The sequence below is a fragment of the Balaenoptera borealis genome, assembly GCF_965194805.1.
Source record: "Balaenoptera borealis genome assembly, chromosome: 8".
Lineage (NCBI taxonomy): Eukaryota > Metazoa > Chordata > Mammalia > Artiodactyla > Balaenopteridae > Balaenoptera > Balaenoptera borealis.
Window position 1 is genome coordinate 31,396,488 of NC_138865.1, and position 26,649 is coordinate 31,423,136.

The 26,649-nt window shown below is 37.4% G+C and overlaps 1 long non-coding RNA gene across 18 annotated transcripts in view; it reads right to left on the bottom strand.

Moving 5' to 3' along the window:
- LOC309634366 overlaps positions 1-25,208 on the bottom strand; it is a 111,846-nt gene extending 86,638 nt beyond the window's left edge. For 4 of the 18 annotated variants that reach the window (XR_014248039.1, XR_014248046.1, XR_014248049.1 and 1 more), the window contains exons 1-2: positions 25,107-25,208; positions 24,334-24,601 (exon numbers count right to left, since the gene is read on the bottom strand). This is a non-coding gene — a long non-coding RNA (uncharacterized lncRNA). Of the gene's footprint in view, positions 1-707; positions 860-23,606; positions 24,602-25,106 lie in introns of those variants that run through there. The other 14 variants (XR_014248042.1, XR_014248047.1, XR_014248051.1 and 11 more) reach the window with 9 other exon arrangements.
- Between the last annotated feature and the right edge of the window lie 1,441 nt (positions 25,209-26,649).

Here is a 26,649-nt window from a genome sequence, read left to right on the forward strand (position 1 = left end):
CTAGCAGAAGGAAGGAAATACTAAAGATTAGAGCATAGGTAAATGAAATAGAGAATAGAAAAATGGAGATAATCAATGAAACCAAAAGTTGATTCTTTGCAAAACGTCAACAAAATTGACAAATCTTTAGCTAGATGGACTAAAAAATAGAAGACTCAGATTGCTAAAATCACAAGTGAAAGTGGGGACAATACTCTTAAATCTACAGAAATAAAAAGGATTACAAGAGAGAACTATGAACAATTTTATGTGAACCAATTGGATAACACACATAAAATGGACAAATCCCTAGAAAAACAAAACCTACCAAGACTACATCACACACAAAAAGAACAATCTGAAAAGGATCAGCCATGATGGTAGAGTATAAAGACTCTGAGTTCACCCACTCTCACAGGCACACCAAAATTTAAATTATTTACAGAACACCTATCAAAAAGACCAGAACCTACCAGAAAAGAGCTTCTACAAAGAAAGATATGAAGAAGGAACCACAACTAGGTGGGTAGAAGGGGTTAAGTGGTGGTATAGTCAAGACCCATACCCGTGGGTGGGTGACCCACAAATGGAGAATAATTATAATTGAAGAGGTTATCTCCAAAGAGTTAGTGGTCTGAGCCCCACATCAGACTCCTCCACCTGGGGGTCCCAGAACATTTGGCTTTGAAGGCCAGCAGGACTTAATTTTGGGAGACCCAGAGGGCTGTGGGAAATAGAGACTCCATTACTAAAGGGCACACACAAAATCACATGCTACAAGATCCAAGGCAGAAGCAGTAATTTGAAAGGAGCCTGGGTCAGACCTACCTGCTGATCTTGGAGAGTCTCCTAGAGAGGCAGGAGGCAAGTGGAACTCACCCTGGGAATACAGACATTGACGGAAACTACTTTTGAGAGCTCATTCTACTACATGGACACCAGTACTGATAAGCACCATTATGGAATACTCCCTCTAGCTTATTAGCCTCAAGAACCAACCTCCAACTCCACCCCCTGCCCATCTAACAGCCTGTGGGCACCAGCACTGGGATGCCTCAGGCAAAGTATTAACTGGGCAGGACACAGCCCCACCCACCAGCAGACAGGCTGCTTTAAGAACCCCATAGCCCATAGCTACCCCTGGACATGGACCTGCCCTCCAGAGGGCCCAGAACCTGGCTTCCCACACAAGTGCACAGACACTAAACCTAGGACCCCCAATGCCCTGCAGTCAGAGACCCTGGGACCGAGCTGTGTGCACCAGAATGCAGGCACCAGCCAGAGAATCTACAGCCCTGGCCGTCAGCAAGCCTGCTTTAGCTTTGGGACCAACCTCACCCACGAGTAGGTGGACACTGACCCCACGGCAACTGTACTCCTGCAGCCTATGGACCCAGCTCACATACCAGCAGGCCTGCACCGGCCCTCAGACTGGCTGGGCCCAGCTGCATCCAGCTTCCAGCCACCACAAGCTTCAGGACACCTCAAACCCTGAAATCAGCTGTGTCAGGAACCAGCTCAACCCACCAGCAGTCCAACACCAGCTCTGGGAACCCTGGGCCCTGCAGCCAAACTCCATGTCCCAGCATTAACCCTAGGACCTGGCTTCATCCATCAGAGGGTAAGCACAGGCTCAGGATCACCTGGACACTGACTCCACCTGCCAGGAAGCCAGCACTAGCCCTAGAATCCCCCAGGGTTCAGCAACTAGCTGCCTCATGACCTGGCCCTGCCAACCAGAAGCTGGCAGCCTCCACACAAGGTAGGGCTTGGCAACCAACCATACCGGGGGCCAGCCAAGCCTACTAGACTGCCCATTAGTAGTCAGCCCAACACAACAGAAGGACCTATGCAGCCCACATAGGCAGCAGCCCTAGAGCATATAGCTTTGGTGACCAGAGGGGAGCACACCGCTGGGATGCATAGGATGTCTCCTACAAAAGGCCACTTCTCCAAAGTTGGGAAATGTAACCAACTTAACAGATAAACAGAAATAAAAACAGGAAGTTAGGCAAAATGAGGTGACAGAGGAACATATTCCAAATGAAGGCACAAGATTAAAAACCCAGAAGAAAAACCAAGTGGAGAAAAGTAATCTACCCAAGAAAGAGTTCAAGGTAACAATCGTAAAGATGATCGAAGAAGAGAAGAGAAAAACGGATGAACAGAGTGAGAAGAAATAGACATTGTTAACAAAGAGAAAACATAAAGAACAATCAAAGAGAGATGAAGAATACAGTAACTAAAATGATAAATACACTAGAAGGAATCAGCAGTAGAATAAATGATACAGAGGAATGGATCAGTGAGCTGGAAGACAGAGTAGTGGAAATCACTGATGCTGAACAGAGAAACGAAAAAGGAGCAAAAAAAAATTAGATGGTCTAAGAGACCTCTAGAACAACATCAAATGTACCAGCATTCACATTATAGAGGTCTCAGATGGAGGAGAGAGAAAGGGGCAGAGAATGTATTTGAAGACATAACTGCTGAAAACTTCTCTAACCTGGGAAAGGAAACAGACTTTCAAGTCCAGGAATCAGAGTCCCAAACAGGATCAACCCAAAGAGGACCACACCAAGACAAATTGTAACTAAAATGGCAAAAAAATAAAGATAAAGAGAGAATATTAAAAGCAGCAAGGGAAAAGCAACGAGTTACATACAAGGAAACATTCATAAAGCTATCAGCTGACTTCAGCAGAAACTCTGCAGACCTCAAGGGGAGTGACATGATATATTTAAAGTGATGAAGGGAAAAACCTACAACCAAGAATACTCTACCCAGCAAGACTCTCATTCAGATTTGATGGAGAGATTAAAAAAGTTTTACAGACAAGCAAAACCTAAGAGTTCAGCACCACTAAACCAGCTTTACAAGAAATGTTTAAAGGATTTCTCTAAACAAAAAAGAAAAGGCGACACTAGAAACATGAAATTATGAAAGGCTAGACCAACAATAAGAACTTAAGGGATACACAAAAAATTAGATGTAAAATATGATGTCAAAAACAGTTATCGTGAGAAGAGGGTAAAAATGCAGAGTAATTTAAAAGTGTTTGAAATTAAGAGATCAACAAATTTTTAAAATCATTTATACATATAGAGTTCTATATACAAAACTTGTGGTAACCATAAAACAAAAATCTATAATTGACACATGCCCAGAAAAAGGAAAGGAATCAAAATAGAACACTAAAGACAGTCATCAGATAACATGAGCAGAGAGAAAATAAGAAAAAAAACAAAAAAGAACCACAAAACAACCCAAAACAATTAACAAAATGGCCATAAGTGCATACATATCAATAATTACTTTAAACATAAATGGACTAAATGCTTTAATCAAAATATATAGAGTAACTGAATGGATATAAAAACAATACCCACGTACATGCTACCTACAAGAAACTCACTTCAGATTTAAAGACACACAGACTGAAAATGAAAGGATGTAAAAAAGTATTCCAGGCCAATGGAAACCTAAAGAAAGATGGGGTAGCAATACGTATATCAGACAAAATAGACTTTAAATCAAAGATTGTTACAAGAGACAAAAAAGGACATTTCATAACGATCAAGGGAGCAATCCAAAAAGAATAACAATTGTAAAGATATATGCACCCAATATGAGACAATCTAATTAACTAAAGCAAGTATTAACAGATATAAAAGGAGAAATTGACAGTAACGCAATAATATTAGGGGACATTAACTCCTCACTTACATCAACAGATCATCCAGACAGAAAATCAGTATGAAAAACCAGGCCTCCAGGCCTTATATGACACATTAGACTAGATAGACTTAATGGATATATACAGAACATTCCAACCCAAAGCATCAGGATACACATCCTTTTCAAGTGCACATGGAACATTCTTCAGGGTAGATCACATGCTGGACCACAAAACAAGTCTTGGTACATTTAAGAAAATTGAAATCATATCAAGCGTCTTTTCACACCATAAGGCTATGGCACTAAAAATCAACTCTAAGAAAAAAACTGCAAAAAATGCAAACATGTGAAGGCTAAATGATATGCTACTAAACAACCAATGGATCACTGAACAAATCAAAGAAGAAAGTTTTAAAAACACCTGGAGACAAATGAAAACAAAAACACAACGATCCAAAATCAATGGGACACAGCAAAAGCACTTCTAAGAGGGAAGTTTAGAATGACACAAGCTTACCTTGGGAAACAAGAAAAATCTCAAATAAACAACCTAACCTTACACCTAAAGGAACCAGGACAAGAAGAACAAACAAAACCCAAATGTAGTAGAAGATCAAGGCAGAAATAAGTGGTATAGAAACTCATAAACAGAAAATGAAACTGAAAATGAAACAATGAAATTAATAAAACAGAAAACTAATACAATGAAACAATGAAACTAATAAAACAGAAAACTAATAAAATGAAACAATGAAACTAATAAAACAGAAAATGAAACAGAAAATGAAACTAATAAAACAGAAAATGAAACAGAAAATGAAACAATGAAACTAAGAACCGGTTCTTTGAAAACATAAACAAAATGGATAAACCTTTACTCAAACTCATCAAGAAAAAGAGAGGGCACAAATCAATAAAATTAGAAATGAAAAAGAAGTTATAACCAACACCACAGAAATAAAAAGAATCTTAAGCAATTACTACAAATATGTATTTGTCCAATAAAATGGACAACCTAGAAGAAATAGACAAATTCCTAGAAATGTGTAATCTCCTTGAAAACATAAACAGACAAATTACCAGTAATGAAATTGAATCAGTCATTTTAAAACTCCCACAAACAAAAGTCCAGGAACAGATGGCTCACAGGCAAATTCTACCAAACATTTAGAGAAGAGTTAACACTTATTTTTCTCAAACTATTCCAAAACCTGAGGAGGAAGAAAGGCTTCCAAACTCATGTTAGGAAGCCAGCATCACCCTGATAACAAAACCGGAGAAAGATATCACAAAAAAAGAAAATTACAGGCCAATATCACTGATGAACATAGATGCAAAAATCCTTAATAAAATTTTAGCAAACCAAATCCAATGATACATTAAAAGGATAATACACCATGGCCAAGTGGAATTTATCCCAGGGATACAAGGATGGTTCAATATCTGAAAATAAATCAATATGATGCACCATATTAAAAAATTGAATAGTAAAAAACATATGGTTATCTCAGTTAATGCAGAAAAAGCTTTTGACAAAATTCAGCATCCATTTATGATTAAAACTTCAGAAAGTGAACTTAGAGGGAACACACCTCAACATAATACAGGCCATATATGACAAACCCACAGCTAACGTCATACTCAATGGTGAAAACCTGACAGCTTTTCCTCTAAGATCAGGAACAAGACAAAAACGCCCACTCTTGCCACTTTGATTCAACATAGTATTAGAAGATCTAGCCACAGCAATCAGAAAAAAGAAAGAAATAAAAGGAATCCAAATTGGAAAAGAAGAAGTAAACCTGTCACTGTTTGCAGATAACATGATAATATACATAGAAAATCCTAAAGGCATCATGAAAAAACTACTAGAGCTCATCAATGAATTCAGTAAAGTTGCAGAATACCAAATTAATATACAGAAATCTGTTGATATCTGTTGATATCAGAAAGGGAAATTAAGGAAACAATCCCATTTACAATCACATCAAAAACAAAAAAGTACCTAGAAATAAAACTACCTAAGTATGTAAAAGACCTGTGCTTGGAAAACTATGAGATACTAATGAAAGAAATAGAAGATGACACAAACAAATGGAAAGATATATCATGTTCATGGATTGGAAAAATTAATATTGTGACAATGACCATACTATCCAAGGCAATCTACAGATTCAATGCAATCCCTATCAAAGTAACAATGAAATTTTTCACAAAACTAGAACAAATAATTTAAAAATTTGTATGAAAACACAACAGACCTCTAAATAGCCAAAACAATCTTGAGAAAGAAGAACACAGCTGGAGTTATCACACTCCCTGACCTCTGAATATGCTATAAAGCTACAGTAATCAAAAGAGCATGGTACTGGCACAAAAACAGTCACAGAGATCAATGGAACAGAATAGGAAGCCCAGAAATAAATCCACATACTTGTGGTCAATTAATCAATGATAGAGGAGGCAAGAATATTTAATGGAGAAGAGACAGTCTCTTCAATAAGTGGTGCTTGTAAAACTAGACATCTACATATAAAAGAATGAAATCAGAACTTTTTCTCACACCATATACAATAAATTCAAAACAAATTAAATAATTAAACATAAGACTAGAGACCATAAAAATCCTAGAAGAAAACATAGGCAGAACACTCTTTGACATAAATAGTAGCAATAATTTTTTGCATATGTCTCCTAAGGCAATGGAAGTAAAAGCAAAAATAAACAAATTGGACCTAATTAAACTTAAAAGCATTTGCACAGCAAAGGAAATCATCGACAAAACAAAATGACAAAAAAACAAAAATATAACATACTGAATGGGAGAAAATATTTGCAAATGATATGACTGATAAGCAGTTAATATCCATAATATATAAACAGCTTGTACAATACTAAAAAAACAAACAATCTGATTAAAAAATGGGCCAAAGACCTCAATAGACATTCTTCCAAAGAAGAAATACACATGGCCAATAGGTACATGAAAAGATACTCAAAATCACTAACCTTTAGAGAAATGTAATCAAAACCAGAATGACTTCCAATACTATGTTAAATAAAAGTGGTGAGAGTGGGTGGTTTTGTCTTGTTCCTGATCTTAGAGGAAATGTCTTCAGCTTTTCACCATTGAGTATGACGTTAGCTGTGGGTTTGTCATATATGGCCTTTATTATGTTGAGGTATGTTCCCTGTAAGTTCACTTTCTGGAGAGTTTTTATCATAAATGGATGTTGAATTTTGTCAAAAGCTTTTTCTGCATTAATTGAGAGGACCATATGTTTTTTCATCTTCAATTTGTTAATATGGTGTATCACATTGATTGATTTGTGGATATTGAAAAATCCTTGCATCCCTGGAATAAATCCCACTTGATCATGGTGTGTGAACCCTTTAATGTATTGTTGGATTCAGTTTGCTAATATTTTATTAAGGATTTTTGCGTCTATGTTCATCAGTGATATTTGCCTGTAATTTTCTTGTGATATCTTAGTCTGGTTTTGGCATCAGGGTGATGGTGGCCTCATAAAATGAGTTAGGAAGTCTTCTTTCCTCTGCAGGTTTTGGAATAGTTTGAGAAGGATGAGTGTTAAGTCTTCTCTAAATGTTTGGTAGAATCACCTGTGAAGCAATCTGTTCCTGGACTTTTGTTTGTTGGGAGTTTTAAAATTACTGATTCAATTTCACTACTGGTAATTTCTTCCTGGTTCAGTCTTGGGAGACTGTACATTCCTAAGAATCTGCATATTTCTTCTAGATTGTCCATTTTAATGTCCACTTTAATACTTGTTTGCAGTAGTTTCTTATGATCTTTTGTATTTCTCTGGCATTGGTTGTAACTTCTCCTTTTTCATTTCTGATTTTATTGATTTGGGCCCTCTTCCTTTTTTGTTGATGAGTCTGGCTAAAGTTTCATCAACGTTGTTTACCTCTTCAAAGACCAGCTTTTAGCTTCATTGATGTTTTCTATATCACCTCACAGCTGTCAGAATGGCTATCAGCAAAAAGAACACAAGTAACAAATGTTGGCGAGGATGTGGAATAAAGGGAACCCTTGTACACTGTTGGTAGGAATGTAAATTGGTGCAGCCACTGTGGAAAACAGTATGGCAGTTCCTCAAAAAATTAAAAATAGAGCTACCATATGATCCAGCAATTCCACTCCTGGGTATATATCCCAAGAAAAGGAAAACACTAATTTTAAAAGATAACATGCACCTCTATATTCATAGCTGCATTATTTACAATAGCCAAGATGTGGAAGCAACCTAAGTGTCCATCAACAGATGAATGGATAAAGAAAATATGGCATATGTATACAATGTAATATTATTCACCCATAGAAAAGAATGAAATCTTGCCATTTGCAACAACATGGATAGAGCTGGAGTGTATTATGAAGTAAGTGAAGTAAGTCAGACAGAGAAAAACAAATACTGTGTGTTATCACTGTGACATGGAATCTAAACATAAAACAAATGAATGAAAATAACAAAACAGAAATATATGCACAGATACAGAGAAGAAACTAGTGAAGAAACTAGTGATTACCTAATCACTAAGAAACTAGTGATTACCTACCTAGAGAGAAGGGGGGAGGGGCAAGATTAAGGTAGGGGATTAAGAGATACAAACTAATATGTATAAAATAAATAAGCTACAAGAATATTGCACAGCACAGGGAATATAGCCAATATTTTAAAATAAATATAAATGGAGTATAATCTGTAAATATGTTTAATAACTATGTTGTACACTTGAAACCAATATGATATTGTAAATCAACTATATCGCAACTAAAAAAAAGAAAAAAAAAAAAACGGGGTGGTGGGGGTTCCCTGGCAGTCTAGTGGTTAGGATTTGGTGCTTTCACTGCCATGGCCTGGGTTCAGTCCCTGGTCAGGGAACTGAGATCCTGCAAGGCACGCAGCAAAGCCAAAAACAAACAAACAAAAAGGTATCTAGAGGTAAATTCATACACCTCTCCCCCAAAAAAGATACAGACAATCAGAACTCTAAGTAGTAAGGAGATTGAATCAATAATCAAAAATCTTCCAAAAAAGAAAAGCCCTGGACCTGATGGCTTCACTGGCAAATTATACCAAACATTTAAAGAAGAACACTAATCCTTCTCAAACTTTTCCAAATAATTGAAGAGGAGGAAACACATCCTAATTCATTCTGTGAGGCCAAAATAACCCTGATACTAAAGCAAGACAAACACTATAAGAAAACTACAGATCAATAACCTTTACAAACATTGGTGCAAAAATCCTCAAGAAAATACTAGTGAACAGAATTTAGCATATATTGGAAGAACTTTACCCCATGACCAATTGGGATTTATTCCTGGAATTCAAGGATGCTTCAACAAACAAAAATCAACCAATATGCCACATCAACAAAATGAAAGAAAAAACACACGAACATCTGAATGATGCAGAAAAGTCATTTAGCAAAATTCAACAGCCTTTCATGATTAAAACCCTCAACAAAATAGGAATAGAAAGAAAGTACCTCCACATAATAAAAGCTATACATGAAAAACCCACAGCTATCGTAATTCTTAATGGTGAAAAACTGAAAGCGTTTCCTCTCAGATCAGGAACAAGGCCAGGATGCCCACTTTCACCACGTCTATTCAACATAGTACTGGAAGTTTTAGCCAGAGCAATTAGGCGAGAAAAAGAAATTAAAGGCTTCTAAATTGGAAAGGAAGAATTAAAATTATCTTTGTTTGCAATTAATATGATCTTATATCTAGAAAACCCTAAGATTCCACATCAAAAAAGTTAGAACTAATAAATGAATTCAGCAAAGTGGCAGGATATAAAGTCAACACACAAAAATCAGTTGCATTTCTATGCACAAGCAGTGAGCAATTTGAAAAAGAAAACATTTTTAAACCCATTTACAATAGCATCAAAAAGAATAAAATACTTAGGGATTAGTTTAACCACAAAAGTGAAAGATTTGCAAAATGAAAACTACAAAACATTGCTAAAAGAAATAAAAGAAGACATAAATAAATGGAAATACATCCCAGTTTCATGGATTGAAAGACTTAATATTGTTAAAATGTCACTATTACCCAAAGTTATCCACAGATTCAATGCAATACTTATCAATATCCCAAAGATATTTTTGCAAAAATAGAAAAAAACCTAGCCTAAAATTCATATGGAATTTCAAGGGACCTCAGACAGCCCCAAAAAATCTTGAAAAAAACAAAACTGGAGGGCTCACACTTCTTGGTTTCAAAACCTATTACAAAGCTACAGTAATCAAAACAATATAGTATTGGCATAAAGACAGACATATAGAGCAATGGAGTGGATTACAGAGATCAGAAATAAATACATATACAATCAAATGATTTTTGACAAGAATACCAAGACCATTTAATGGGTAAAGGGTAGTCTTTCCAACAAATGGTGCTGTTGAAAATGGATATACACATACAAAAGAATGACATTTGATCCTTACCTAACACCATATACAGAATTGACTCAAAATGGATCAAGAACATAAATATAAGACCTAAAACAACAAAACTCTTAGAAGAAAACACAAGACAAAAGCTTCATGATATTTGATTTGGTAATGACTTCTTAGAGAACAATGAGTACTGACAATGATGTGGTGAAATTGGCACCCTTGTGCACTGTCAGTGGGAATTTAAAATGGTACAGCTACAACGGAAAAAAGTATGGAGGTTCCTCAATAAATTAAAAGTATAATTACCATATTACCTAGAAATTCCACTTCTGGGTATATACTAAAAACCAAGTAGGGTCTTGAAGAGATATTTGTACACTCACATTCCTAGCAGCATTATTCATATTATTTAAAACATGGATGTAACTCAAGTGCCCATTAAATGAGGAATGAATAAGCAAGATGTGGTATATACTTACAATGGAATATTTCGTTGTTTTATTCTAAAAACTTCCTTTTTAGGAAGGAAATTCTGTAATATGCTGCAACATAGACAAACCTTGAATACATTATGTTAAGTGAAATAAACCAGTAACAAAAAGACAAAAACTATATGAGTCCACTGATATGAGGCATTTACAGTAGTCAAAATCAAAAAGACAGAACATATAATGGTGGTTGCCAGAGGCTGGGGGAATGGAGAAGTTGAGTTGTTCAATAAGTATACAGTTTCAGATTTACAATGAAAAGAGTTATAAGGATGGATGGTGGAGATGGCTGCACAACAATGTGAATGTATTTAGTACCACTGAACTGAATGCTTACAAATTATTAATATGGTAAACTTTATGTTAGATATATATTTAACTCAATAAAAAAGAAAGGTTAAAAAAAAGAAAGGAAAAAAAAGAGACATCACTGAAAGCTAACATGAAACAAAGCTGTGTCTGGGTCCCAGTCTGCATCCCGTCTGGGTTTGCTGGCATCACAGAAACCCATCTGGGTACTTGGCAAGTTTGAGAACAGGATGTGGGCACCTGTAGGAAAGTTCAATGTGTTCATGACAAATGCTTCCCTGCCACTTGGAAGGGCACCACACATTGGGTATAATGAATTAAATGGTTCCCCCACTGAATATGTCCATGTTCTAATCCCTAGAACCTGTTAGTGTGACATTATTTTGGAAAAGGGTCTTCGCATATGTAATTATATCAAAAACTAATTTGCAATCATTCTAGATTATCCATGTGGGCCCTAAATCTAATGACAAGTGTCCTTATAATAAGAGGAGAAGACACAGACAGAAAGGAGGAGAAAGACCATGTGAAAATGGAGGCAGAGATTGGAGTGTGCAGCCACAAGCCAAGGAATGCCAACAGCCATTCGCTGAAGTTGGAAATTGCAAGGAAAGGAATCTTTTCTAGAGTCTCCAGAGAGATCGTGGCCCTGCAAACACCTTGATTTTGGACTTCTGGCCTCCAAAACTGTGAGAAAATAAATTTCTGCTCTTTTAAGCCAAAAAAGAAAGAAAGAATGGCTGATACCTTCCCAATCTGGGGAGAGAAGATTTGGACATACAAGTTCATGAAGCTAATAGGTCAACACCAAATATCAACCCAAAATGATCTTCTCTAAGACACACTATTAAAAAACTGTGTAAAATCAAAGACAAAGAGAGAATTTTTAAAACTGTCAAGAGAAAAACAAACCCTCACATAATAAAGGAACCCCCAATAAGGCTATCAGTGGATACTCAGTGGAAACCTTGCAAGCGAGGAGAGAGTGGGATGAAAAATTCAAAGCGCAGAAAGAGAAACACTGCCAAAGAAGTTTATCCAGCAAAGCTATCTTTCAGAAACGAAGAAGAGATGTTTGTTCTCAAACAAAAGCTGAGGGAGCTATTCTACACTAGACCTGCCTCACAAAAAATGCTGATAGGATTTCTTCAAGCTGAAAGGAAATGACGGTAATTACTAACATGAGAACATATGAAAATATAAAACATTCTGGTAAAGGTATGTATATAGACAAATTCAGAATACTGTAATATTGTAATACAGTGTTGTGTTAATCACTTTAGTATAAAGGTTAAAGGACAAAATTATTAAAAATGACAATAATATTAATTTGTAAAAATATACAATATACAAAGAGGTAAATTTTGACATGAAAAACATAAAATGTGGGGTCGGGGAGTAAAAGGGTAGCATTTTGGTATGCAATTGAAGTTAAGTTGTCATCAACTTAAAATAAACTGTTACATCTATGTTTTATGTAAGGTTCATGGTAACCACATAGCAAAAACCTACAATAGATACATAACAGTTAAAGAGAGAAGAATCAAAGCTTACATTACAGGAAATCATCAATTCACAAAGAAAGCAAGAGAGGAAGAAAGAACAATGGAATTACAAAAGAGTCAGAAAAAGATTAATAAGATGGCATTAGTAAGTCCTTACCCATCAACAGTTATTTTAAATATAAATGGATTAAATTCTCCAGTCAAAAGACAGAGGAGCTGGATTTTTTTAAAAAAAAGATCCAACTAAATGCTCCCTACAGAAAACTCACTTCAGATTCAAAGACACATACAGACTGAAAGTGAAGGGAAAAAAAAATATTTCCTGAAAATGCAAACAACATGAGACCATGGATAACTATACTTATATCAGACAAACGACTTTACTTAATTCTTTTAACATTTTTATTGGAGTATAATTGCTTTATAATAATGTGGTAGTTTCTGCTGTATAACAAAGTGAATCAGCTATACATATACATACATCCCCATATCTCCACCCTCTTGCATCTCCCTCCCACCCTCCCTATCCCACCCCTCTAGATGGACACAAAGCACCGAGCTGATCTCTCTGTGCTATGTGCCTTCTTCCCACTAGCTATCTATTTTACATTTGGTAGTGTATATATGTCCATGCCACTCTCTCACTTCTTCCCAGCTTACCCTTCCCCCTCCCCACGTCCTCAAGTCCATTCTCTATGTCTGCATCTTTGACAAAGAGACTTTAACTCAAACACTGTAACAAGAGACAAAGAAGATCATTACATAATGATAAAGGGGTTGATTCACCAAGAGAATATAACAATCGTAAATTCATATGCACCCAACATTGGAGCACCCAAATATATTAACAGTGAAGAAGGCAGAAATAGACAACAATACAATAATAGTAGAAGACTTTACTATCCCACTTATAACAATGAACAGACCATATAGACAGAAAATCAATAAGGAAACACTGGACTCAAACTATACCTCAGGCCAAATGGACCTAACAGACATATGCAGAATATTCCATCCAAGAGCAGTGGAATACATATTCTTCTCCAGTGCACATGGAACATTCTCCAGGATAGATCATATGCTAGCTCACAAAACAATTCTCAGCAAGTTTAAGAAGACTGAATTGATACCAAACAACTTTTCAAACCATGACGGTATGAAACTAGAAATCAATTAACAGTAGAAAAACTGAAAAACTCAGAAATATGTGGAAATTAAACAGCACACTCTTCAACAACCAGTGGGTCAAAGAAGAAATCAAAACAGAAATAAAATATCTTAAAACAAATGAAAATGGAAACACAACACACTAAAACTTATGGGAAGCAGCAAAAGCAGTTCTAACAGAAGTTTGTAACAATATATGACTGTTAAGAAAAAATAAATATCTCAAATAAACAACCTAACTTCACACATCAAAAAATTTAAAGAAAAGAACAAACTACACCAAAAGTTAGCAGAGGAAAGGAAACAACAAAAATCAGAGCAGAATCAAATGAAATAGAGACCAGAAAAACAATAGAAAAAAATTGAACAGCACATTAAAAGGATCATACACCATGATCAAGTGGAATTTATCCCTGTGCTGCAAGGATGGTTCAACATATGCAAATCAATAATTGTGATACACCACACTAATAAAATGAAAGATAAAAATAATATAATCATCGCAATAGATGGGGAAAGAGCATTTGATGAAACAAAATATCCTTTCATGATAAAAAAAAAAAAACTCTTCACAAATTGAGTATAGAATACGGGTCATATTCAACAATCCTACAGCTAAAATCACACTCAAGAGTGGAAGGGTGAAAGCTTTTCCTCTAAGATCAGAAACAAGAAAACAAAACAAGGGTACCCAGAGTGGCACCACACATATTCAACATGATACCAGAAGTCCCAACCAGAGAAGTCAGGCAAAAATAAGAAATAAAAGGCATGCAAATCAGAAAGAAAGGAGTAAATCTGTTTGCAGATTTATGATCTCATAGATTAAAAATCCTGAAGACTCCATCAAAAACTGTTAGCACTAATTTTTAAAATTCAGTAAAGTTCCAGGATACAAAAATCAACATCCAGATATCAATTGCATTTCTATACTCTAGCAACCAAATATCTGAAAAAGAAATAAAGAAAACAATCTTATTTATAATAGCATCCAAAATAATTAAATACTTAGGAACAAATTTAACCAAGGAGGCAAAAGATCTGTACACTGCAACTATACGACTTTGATGAAAGAATTTGACAGACACAAATAAATGGAAAGATACCCCATGTTCATGGATCAGAAGAATTAACATTGTTAAAATATCCACATTACCCAAGACCATCTACAGATTCAATGTCATTCCTATCAAAATTCCAAGGGCATTTTTCACAGAAATAGAAAAAACAATCCTAAAATTCAAATGGAACCACAAAGACCACGAAAAACCAAAGCAATCTTGACAAAGAATAAACAAAGCTGGAGTTACCACACTTCTTGTTTTCAAACCTTATTACAAAGTTATAGTAATCAAAAGAGTATGGCATAAAAACAGACACATAAAACAATGGAACAGAGTAGACAGCCCGGAAATAAACCCACACATATACAGTCAATTATTATTTGACAAGGGAGCCAAGCATACTCACTGGGGAAAGGATAGTCTCTTCAAATAATGGTGTTAGGAAAACTGGATATCACGTGTAGAAGATGAAGCTGGACTCTTAACTTACACCACTCACAAAAATTACCTCAAAATAGATTAAAGACATAAACATAAGACCTGAAACTGTAAAACTCCTAGAAGAGAACATAGGGTAGAAGCTCCTTGACATTTGTCTTAGTGATATGACATCAAAAGCACAAACAACAAAACAAAAATTAAAAAATGGGACGACATCAAACTAAAAACCTTCTGTACAGCAAAGAAACAATTCACAAAATGAAAAGGCAACATATGGAATGAGAGTAATATTTGTAAACAAACTAATAAGGGGTTAATATCCAAAATACATAAGAAATTCATTTAACCCAACAGCAAAAAACCAAGCAATTCAATTTAAAAATGGACAGAAGATCTAAATAGACAGTTTTCCGAAGAACACATATAAATGACCAACAGGTGTATGAAAAGATGCTCAACATCAATAATCATTAATGAAACACAAATCAAAACCACAATAAGATATCACTTCAAACCTATTAGAATGGCTATCATAAAAAAGACACAAGATAAAAGTGGAGGAAAAGGAATGCTTGTACACTGTTGGTGGGAATGTAAATTGGTACAGCCATTATGCAAAACAGTATGCTCAAAAAATTAAAAAGAGAACTACCATATGATCCAGCAATCCCACTTCTGGATATATAGCCAAAGGAAATGGAATAAAATTACTATCTCAAAGAAATATCTGCACTCCCATATTCACTGAAGCATTATTCACAATAGCCAAGATATGGAAACAACCTTAGTGTCCATCAACAGAAGAATGGTTAAAGAAGATGTGACAAATATATCTATATATATAGATATACACACAATGGAATATTATTTAGCCAAGAAAAAGAATGAAATCTTGCCTTTTGAGCAACATGGATTGACCATGAGGGCATTATGCTAAGTGAAATAAATCAGAAAGACAAATACTGTGTGCTATCACTTATACATGGAATGTAAAAAAGCTGAAACTCACAGAAACAGAGTAGGATGGTAGTTGCCAAGGTCTAGGAATTGGGGGAAATGGGGAGATGTTGATCAAATGGTGGAAACTTCCAGTTATAAGACGAATAAGTTCTGGTCATCTAACGTACAGCATGGCGACTACAGTTAACTATACTGTATCATATACTTCAAAGTTGCTAAGAGAGTAGATCTCAAATGGCTTAACCACACACACACAAAGGTAACTGTGTGAAGGAATGGAAAAGTTAACTGACCATACTGTGGTAATCATTTTGCAATTATGTATGTGTAGCAAATCATCACATTGTATACCTTAAACTCACTCAATGTTATATGTTAATTATTTCTCCATGAAGATGGAAAACAAAACAAAACTGCAGTCCACCATTGTTCGCTTAGTTGATCAGACTGGCATCCCAACACAGTCTATTGGAGGAAGCCTCCCCTCACTCACTTTTGAGAAGCCTCTGCCTTGTATGTTAACTAGTTATTCTAGTCACTCCTAGAGTCACCAGCCTAAAAAGCAGGTATGCTGATCTCAGACAAAAAGAGACTGATGAGATGAATCTGTCCTGGCTAAGGTGCCAACTAGTGAATTATAGCCTTTTCAGACCTATACTATAGCACCTTTAAGTTACAGAAGGAGCTGAGAAGGACCTTAAGGACTACTCCTTCAAGATCCTATAACAATTTAAGTTGGAATACAGCATATGGTAGACACAGCACAAAGTGGCAGCAGCCAAAGTGCAAATGCACCAAGAACTAACAGTGCCTTCTTAGGCAGAACTTGCTGTGTGGTAAAATCAGTTAGAAAGCCAAGAGCAGCCCAGAGGTGGCCCCTCCATTGAACACTTGAGTCGTTCTGCTCACTGTGCCAACTGTTCTAAAATTATGTCCAGGATTTAATTTACGGAGGTGACCAAGTGATGATACAGAGAGGCCAATGCCTTTGAAACTCATTAGTTACATTTCCTGAAAGAAGGGGACATGCAACACCACACAGGGCTAGTGGGTAAGTACCAGGTTTGGTCAGGAGGCAGAAGCAGGAACAAGGAGAAAGCCTATGCCAGAGCGTTTATTGGAATTTTGACAGAAAATGTAAGGGAGGGCAGAGTAAACAATTTAGGATTGCTTAGTTTGAATAATTCTGGTGGGTTTTAGGCTATAGGTGTGGTCCCTAGTTGCCTGGTACCTGACCCTGGGACATTTTACGTCAGGGGAAATATTGGCTTAGTGTGTAAGTTAGATAAATGGGGTAATTGGGGCTCTAGACCCCAGACTGGTTGGTTGATTTGCATATGAAAGACAAGCTCCCAGAGAGCCCTTTGCTAGCCCAGTGTGGGGCAGTCTCTCCCTGGCCAGACAGCTTTTTAAGGTGTCAAAACATCACAAAATACAGAAAATGAAAACTTGATTAATACACTGCTGCTGCTCTACATGGCCGTTTGTCCACCAGGCTCACTCATCTCAAGACCCATATGCCAGGACCACACAAATGCTGAAGGAGTGTGAATCTGCCTAGGTACAGACACCCTGAACCCATCTGCACGAAGAGGGGCCAGAAATCATCAACATTTATGGGGATTCTTTGGCCCTAGAGAATGGACCAACTCTAAAAATAGAGTTACCATGTGATCTTGCAATCCCACTCCTGGGCATATATCCAGAGAAAAGTCTAATTTGAAAAGATACATGCACACCAATGTTCATAGTAGCACTATTAACAATACCAAGACATGGAAACAACGTAAGTGTCCATCAACAGATGAATGGATAAAGAAGATGTGCTATTTATATGCAATGGAATATTACTCAGTCATAAAAAGAGAATGAAATAATGCCATTTGCAGCAACATGGATGGACTGAGAGATTATCATACTAAGTGAAGTAAGTCAAACAGAGAAAGATAAATATCATTTGATATCACTTATATGTGGAATCTAAAAAAAAAGATACAAATGAACTTATTTATGAAACAGAAATAGATCCACAGACATAGAAAACAAACTTATGGAACCAAAAGGGAAAGGAGGGGAGGGATAAATTAGGAGTTCAGAATTAACATATACACACTACCATATATATAATAGATAATCAACAAGGACCTACCATATAGCACAGGGAACGATACTCAATATTTTGTAATAACCTGTAAGGGAAAAGAATCTGAAAAGAATCACTTTGCTGTACACCTGAAACTAACACAACATTGTAAATCAACTATACTTCAATAAAAAAAATACAATGCTTCCTTTGGAATTTTCCTGAAGGTCAATGACCAGTGGGTATCTTTACTGTGCATTGGCAGGAGGTTATCTTAACCCATGAACTGATTATTTTGCTATCGATGAATAGAAAATTTAGTCCATACATAACAATTTTTTAAAAAGAGACAATTTATTTTTTAAATATTTATTTATTTATTTGTTTGTTTGTTTGTTCGGCTGTGTCAGGTCTTAGTTGCTGTGTGCAGGATCTTCGTTGCGGCATGCGGGATCTTTAGTTGTGGCATGCGAGAATCTTTTAGTTTCGGCATGTGGGATCTAGTTCCTTGACCAGAGATCGAACCTGGGCCCCCTGCATTGGGAGCGTAGAGTCTTAACCACTGGACCACCAGGGAAGTCCCAAGACAATTTATTTAAGAAACTGACAATTCGTCCTTATCGTTTTGAGTGCAATTTGAATCCACCCTCACTTCTAAATTCCACTGCCACTTACTTATTGAGTCACTTCACCAACCAGAACAATTACTGTGATCCCCAATTCCACTCTTTCAATCTTGCAGTAGTGCCTCAGCTCAGCTTCTAAAACTGCCATTTTCTTGTTTAAAACCTCGCCTGGGAAACTGTCCAGCTACAGATTGTAATGGTGACCACCTGAATCTGAATCTCTTCAACCTTCCAAACCAGAAGATCAACAATGACAAGTAAAACAACACAAATAAAGAACACTAATAAAATTACTATTGGCCATACTTTAGATATACTAGGGTACAGAGAATACCACGAACTTCTAATTATTTACAAGTAGAGAAATGAAAAACAAATTTCAACAGGCTCTCACTGAGACAGGCCTGGGACCTGGGACCTTTTGCTGCAGTGCTGCAATGCTTGCACCTGGACAAACCTCTCCTCAAGCAAAAAAATACAAAGAAACTATAAGGGGCTAAAGATAACTGCATGCATGCGCAGTTGGGACAAATTATGTACAAAAGATACAAAAAGAACAAAAAACCTCCCTACTGTCATTTCTGAAGACCTAGGAGCAAAAAAACAGGGTGTCCGGAGCAAAAGCAGGGTACTGAGCATGCCCCCTGCACTCAACACCACCAGAGGGGTGGACAAAACACTTAAGCCACCCCTCTGGCCCGACCCCTGGACACCCCCTACGCTCACCCCATATAAAGAACCAGCTCACTTCCCCCCCACCAAGGGAGCAAGTGAGCAAGGGAACCGGTAACTTGTTCTGGCTCCCCACTGCTGCAGCAGGGGCCCCAATAAAGCCTTGCCTGAATTTCTTGTCTGGCCTCTAGTCAATTTCTGTTTATTGAGGAAGGCCAAGAACCCTGGTCGGTATCATCATGGCTGGTAAAAGTCTACAGGCATGAAGAATGAGGGAAGGCGAACTTAAGAGATTCTGTGAAAAAGAAAAGTGGAACAGAAGATGCAGATAAAGATAGACAAAATCACTTCCAGAAAGTGAGATTACAAGAGTAAGTGTCAAAATGTTAAACACAAGTTGAAGAATTGTCAATTTCTGGCATCAGCTATAAGAATTGGGCTTGAAAGTAAGCAGAACTCTAGGTATTAGCCTTTGGGAAGCATTGCTTCTGGGGGGAGAATCTGCCAAATGGAGAAGTGGTGGCAGTGAAAAGAAAGAAGGAAGAAAAAGGAAGAAGTAAAAGTTAAGGATCCTACAGAAACCAAAGACAAACATGTCACACCACCTCTCCTCTCTTTCTGCCGCCATCCCAACCATTACCAACATAATCAAAAATTTTAAATGCATTTGAAAATACTGGTAAAAGAAGGCACTCTTACACCAGGAAAATTATCAACAAAAAGCCTAGGATTGAAAAAAAATTAACTCAATTCAACATAAAGTACTACAAAAAGTAAATAGAAAATTCAAATTAAAATATTTCCTGTGATAGATATTCTTTCCAAAAATTAGTAAGGGAGCAGAAGAATACTGTAACAAACTTCTAAATTGAATTAAATATTCATAAACAAGCAATTAGTTTTAAAACAATAAGTTTTTTAACATTGAATGCATGCATTGAATCAGCAATTTTAAAAACTAATGACAAAACAGGACAAAACACACAAAAAATTCAATGAAAGTCAATCAAGTTCAGAAAACGAATTGAAGAAAAAGACAAATTCCACCAGGGAAGGAAGAACAAATTAGAGGGTGCCCAAGAGAGTACAGATTGGAATAAAATTTTAATAAGGGACTTTGAGGAAAGGCAGGAAGACAACCAAGAGAGTACATCTGAGATTTTTTTCAAAGAGTAAAAATGTTTAAGGAGAAAGTGGATGAAATGCCAGGCAGGCAAGAAAAAAAAATCTGATCTTTATATAATTAGAGTTACTAGAAATGAAAAAGAAACACAACAGAAATAAATATTGATATTTAAATCTGTAAGGCAAGAAAACTACCTGGAAATAAAAGATAACTTAAATTGACATGTTGAGAGGGCCTACCTTGTACCCGGGAAAATGATTCAAAAACAAATCACTTTGAGAAACATGTTAGTAAAACGACTCTAAGGAAAAAAATCATCAGGTCCTCTAAACAAAATAATCAAATTACCTATAATGAGAAGAATATTAGTCTAGCACCAGCCTCTCAAGAGCAGCATACAATGCAAAGCAACAGTGGAACAGCATTTTCAAAATATTCCATAGAACAAAAGTTACCCAAGGTTTTTATATTCAGCCAAGCTGCCTTTAACGTATCAAGTCTATAAGTAAACAGTTTCGACTGTGCAAGAACCCAGGGACTATTGTGCAGGTGAGTCATTCATGAGGAATCTACTATAGGATGAGCTCATGTCAACAGCACACACTGAGGAAACCTTGGTAAATGATTGCTGGTGATTATTTAACATATTTAATTGTAAATCAAATACTAACACAAGAGTAGGGTAATGGGTGAGAGAATAGTGTTTAATTGTTACATGTTCCGAGTATGTGGAAAGAATTCCATTAAAAATGGGAGGAGAAGAGAGGGAGAAGAGTGAAATTTGAAAAAGGTAACTGTTGTATATATGAGTGTCAGTGAGTACCATTTAAAACTGACAGACTAGATAGCAAAAGCTTTTTAAGAAAAAGGAAAATTAAGGGCACTGTAACAGGTATACATATAAAGAGTACTTAGAACAAAACAGAATCTAAAAACCTAATAAAATAATAAAAGGATATTTTGTTATATTTATTGTAAATAAAACATATCAATTATAGCATAAAATAATATGTCAGAATTGAAACACAATGTACTTGTAACATTAAAAGTACATGGGCAAGGAAAAAAAAAAAAAAGAATGCACCAACTTGATCGACCAGGGTCAAGGCACAAATACCAAGGCCCACAGCCCCTGAATGCCCCACTCAAAATTCTCATAGAGTCTCCCATACATGTACGCACTGATGCCTGAATATTCTTACTTCACACACACACACACACACCAGTGATAAATGCTGATGAATGCTTAATAAAATGCTTTCCAAGGGCAGGTAGGAAAGCTTTGATTTACGGAGCTTCACAACTTACCTGGTGTAACTATTCTCAGCATGACTAATTTCAACCTGACGTCACAGAGCTGGGAAGAGATATGCACCATTGGCTATACCAAGCTAGTACGGGCCAGTTCCAGCACACCCTATCCCCTTTCATGTGAATATGTGCACACAGTCTGACTGCACCCTGAGTAACACCCTGAACTCTCACCCCAAATATACAAACAAAACCACACTACATATCTCCAGAACATATCTCAGAACATACAATCTTTCATATACACTAAATACACCCATACAACTGCTACCTGAAACCTGAATGTACATACAAAACACCTCTCACTACCTGATTTTTACACAAAACCACTCACCTTGAATGTGCTCAAATACCAACATATGCAACCAACACACTACCTGTATATTCACAACAAATAACCTGTAGACACATAGGCTCTCAAAAAACACCAAGTATACAGTTGTTTCATGAACCACCAAAAAAATACCCACACACAATCCCACAGTCCCAAAATACATATACTCCACAATTCCTGAACACACAACCTATACAGCCTCTCTGTTTCCAAATACATACACTGAACCTCTCCCATATCTCAGAATACACACCCCGTAAGCCCCATGAACCTAAAGACACACACACAGGCACAAAACAACCAAACTTACCAAATATATACAGGACCATCCCACGAACATTGAAAATACACATATAAGCAACTCCACCAAGTTCTTCAACCAGTACATTCCAGAAGTGACACAAAGAGGATCCCTGAATACTTTAATACACACACAAAGCCCTTATGCACACTCTCATAAACTAACCATGAACATACACCCCTCATGCTCAGATACATACAAGACACAAAAACACCAACAATCCCTCAACTGTAGCTACTATACACTCATGACCCCCACACACTCATGGACACACACACCAGCAAATATTCCCAATCTCTAAATATATATATCCCCCCAAACACTATACATCATCCTTACATTTCCAGAATCCAACATTACCACCACAATCCCCAAACATTTCCAAACACAAAAATCCGAGCATTCCGGGAAACCACTGTGACCATTTCTGACAACCTCAAACCCTATGAATTCACCCATGCCCTGATGGATATACACACAAACCAGTACACACTCCTAAGACACATGGACACATCTCCAGCATATCATATATAAATACACATAAAAGCCCTTCCAAGTCCCAAATTACACATCTTAAACCTCCATACCCCTAAATACTTACTTAGAACCATATCATATACTTCCAGTACAAATAAATTCTCCCATTCTCCTGTATACACATAACTCCATTACTATATCAACACAAAAATACTCACTTCCAGATACAAATAACCCCCAATGAAAAATGTAAACACATACTCTAGTAAATATTCATCTAATCGGCTACGCTCCTTGAATACACACACAAACTCAACATACATGTTTCTCACCACAAGCCCCAAATATACCCCCAATTACTCAGCATACTACACATATGGAAATATACCAACCTATAACCAAAAATAAACATAAGGCTTCACACTATCTGCATATACATAATCCCACACTCCCAAATACTCACACTGAAATAACACCACCTGCTTCCAGAACACAGATTCATATAAACCCCACACCAAACAACACATTCATATGCACATATACATTATACCACCAGTCCCATAAAATAGTCTTAAACCTGCCCTCACACACCCCAAAACACACAATTCCTGAAAACCACCAAAAGAAACGCACAAAATACAGCATGCCCTAAATATACAAATGATCCCTCTACATTTCAAAAATAGGCAAAACACATGACCCTACACCAAAAATAATAAACACAAGTACTTTTTCCAACTTTTCCACTATGTACATGCAGCTAACCCTTCAAAACCCACCATCAGACACGCATTTCTAACATGCTGGGAGAAAACACACAAATAAACGCACATTCCCAAAGTCTTACACTACAAATACATAACCCAAACAACTTGACTACATCTGAATTACATCTCAAACCCTCTACATAAACTCAAATACATCCACTCTCACAACAACACACTCATGTCTTCCACTTAACCCCAAATATCCACACAGACATCACCAACCCACAAATACAAATACACTACTCAGATTCTCACCAACTCCATAAATACACAAATAAACCTCACGCCAGGAATTCATGGAAACACATTCCCAATAGACTCCCAAATAATGATATACATAAAACCACCCACTGCCCATGAGGTCCTACAATCCCTGGAAGATCTACAAATACGCATATACAACATGACACTTCCAGATACACATAAACACCCACAACTCCCCAACTGCCAAAAACAAGGATGTAACTTCTTAATATCCTTAAATACAGACACTGAACTCCAACAAGCCACAAACGCACATATATGTAATTCACACTACAAACACACCCACACAGTACTTTCACAACCTCAGAATACAAACATAAACTACCTTAAGCCCCATACGCACCTGCAGTGGTGTGTCATCAAGCAAAGCCTTAATAACCTGAATCAGCACTCCCTAAAGAAATGTGGAGATATATACCATATAATTAATTTTAAAGATATAATGGATGTGTGCACAGAATTTACAAATAACTTAAAATGTACACTATTCTTCACTGTAAATTCTATATACCGAATTGATTCTTACCTAATCCTTTCGTTGATTTTTGCTGAACTTTTGCATCACCAGCCAAACTATGCTTGCAATTCCGTCATGATCTGAGAGTATCAGACTACGAATAAATGCTTATTGTTAGATTCAGGAAACTTACTCCTCTCATTGACAAAAGAGTACAGTTTGAACATAAGTGTTGATTGATATTTTTATGTTAAAAAGTTACTAGTGAAGCTGTGAGGATGTTCGCTAGATCTTCACTCATATTCCAGTGACCTGAGCTACACCTTTGGAACCAGATGAGGGTTTTCAACTCGCAAGAACTCCCTCTAGCTTTTGTACTCTTCAGAACGCACAGACTAGAACGGCACCTGTTTAATAGCTCGCACACACTACTTACCCCCCACCGTAGGCCCCGCAATCACTGAACCCTTCGTGCAGCCGGCTCCCCAGTGGTGCCAATAACCCTGGGGTAAACCCCTCAAGGGAATCGAGCTCTATGGGGGCGTGAATCCACATTGTGGGGAGTCTCCTTACACGGGCAAGGGCACAAATAACCCACAGGGTGAACAACAGCGCAGAGCGGTGACACCTGAGGGGTGAAAAGTCCCCGTACCCCTTACCTCAGGGTTCCTGGAATTGACTCTCGAGGCCGCCATGACAGGCCCCGCCCCCGCCGGACGGCCGTTGGGGCCCCACCCTCCGCGCTCGCGCATGCGCTCCTGTCTTCTGGAGCCGACTGGCCCAACAGACGCCAGGAGCCATTGGAGGACGGCGGTCCGCGTGCCCGAGAGCCCCGCCCCAGTGGGCGTGCGCAGCCGTGCGCAGGCGTGCAGGCGAGGGGCGCGCGGGGATCTGTTCCAGGAGGTCTCTGCAGGAGAGGAGAGAAATGCAGGGTCGGGCACGCTACGGAGCATCTCTGGCGACGCTCCTTGCCGGGAACCTTCGTGACGGTCTCTTCTTAAAACCAGCTCTTGTGAGATGTGCACTCCTGATTTTTATACTGCACACGTGAAACCCATGCACTTAGCTACAAATAGTTCTGGAGAGCTCCGCTCTAAGCACAGTAGCCTCAAATTGGGGCAAGTGCTTTCATGCCCTTTGGACTGCAGTTCCTTGGTTCTTCTTTATGCCTTTCAAAATACAGTAGGTCCTTTTTCCTAGCAAGCCTGAAGTTTCCGTTAAAGAACAATTCTAGCCAAGAATTCAGACCTGGGAAACACTCTTAAGATACTGTCTCCTGACTCCGTTCCTAGAGTTTTTCCAAACGCATTTACTCTACTAGAATATTTTTTCTCAGTGTATTTAATACATGGAGGTTTTTCAATAAATGTTGATTCACAGGTGTTTGTACGGTTTTTTTTTTTTTTTTTTAAATAACTTTGAGAGAGAGTGGACAATCTGGGCCAATTTCAACACAGCAGGTAGTATGGGAACAATTTTACTTTCCCTCCCTCCTTTTTTGTAATATCTTGGCAGACTTTCAGTTGGCATTAAAAACAACAACAACAACAAAAATAGTAGCGGAATCAACTTACTGACCTGACTCTGTAATACTTCCCAAAGAAACTTCAATCATCAGATCCTCTTTCTGGTCAATTGCAAGATTACAGCATTTCTCACTCAACAGGATGCCCCTGAAGACCCCTCACATCTAACAGCACTAAGCGCCTCCAAGTGCACAGACTTGAAAACTCCACAAGACACAAACATGGTATCTCTTCGTTTCTTTAATGTTTCGTGATTGAGTGGAAGATGAACTGTCTTCTGAGGCTTGTGATGCATGTCCAGAGTTGTTTTTTCTCAGTAGTCAATGCCTGCCCGCAGCCTCTGTGCAGGAATAGTCAGAGATCATGATCCAAAGGACTTTTAGATACTCCCTTCTGTGACTGCTCTTCCCAAATTACATTTGGGCTAATTTGATTATCTCTGTCCCTGGGGTGTAGGATTTTGAAGTATTACAACAGTGATTGCAGATTTGGGACTGGCTAATTTTTGCACAGCGCAATTTTTGTATCAGTGGCCTTGAGAAGAGTCCTTCAAATACTGTATCAGAATTATGAGTGAGAATCTTGTAAATAATTGGTTGAATGACTGAACAAAGGGAGGAAGCAACAAGGAAGCCTGCCTTTCTCGAGTGCCTGGGTACAATATTTTGCCTCACCA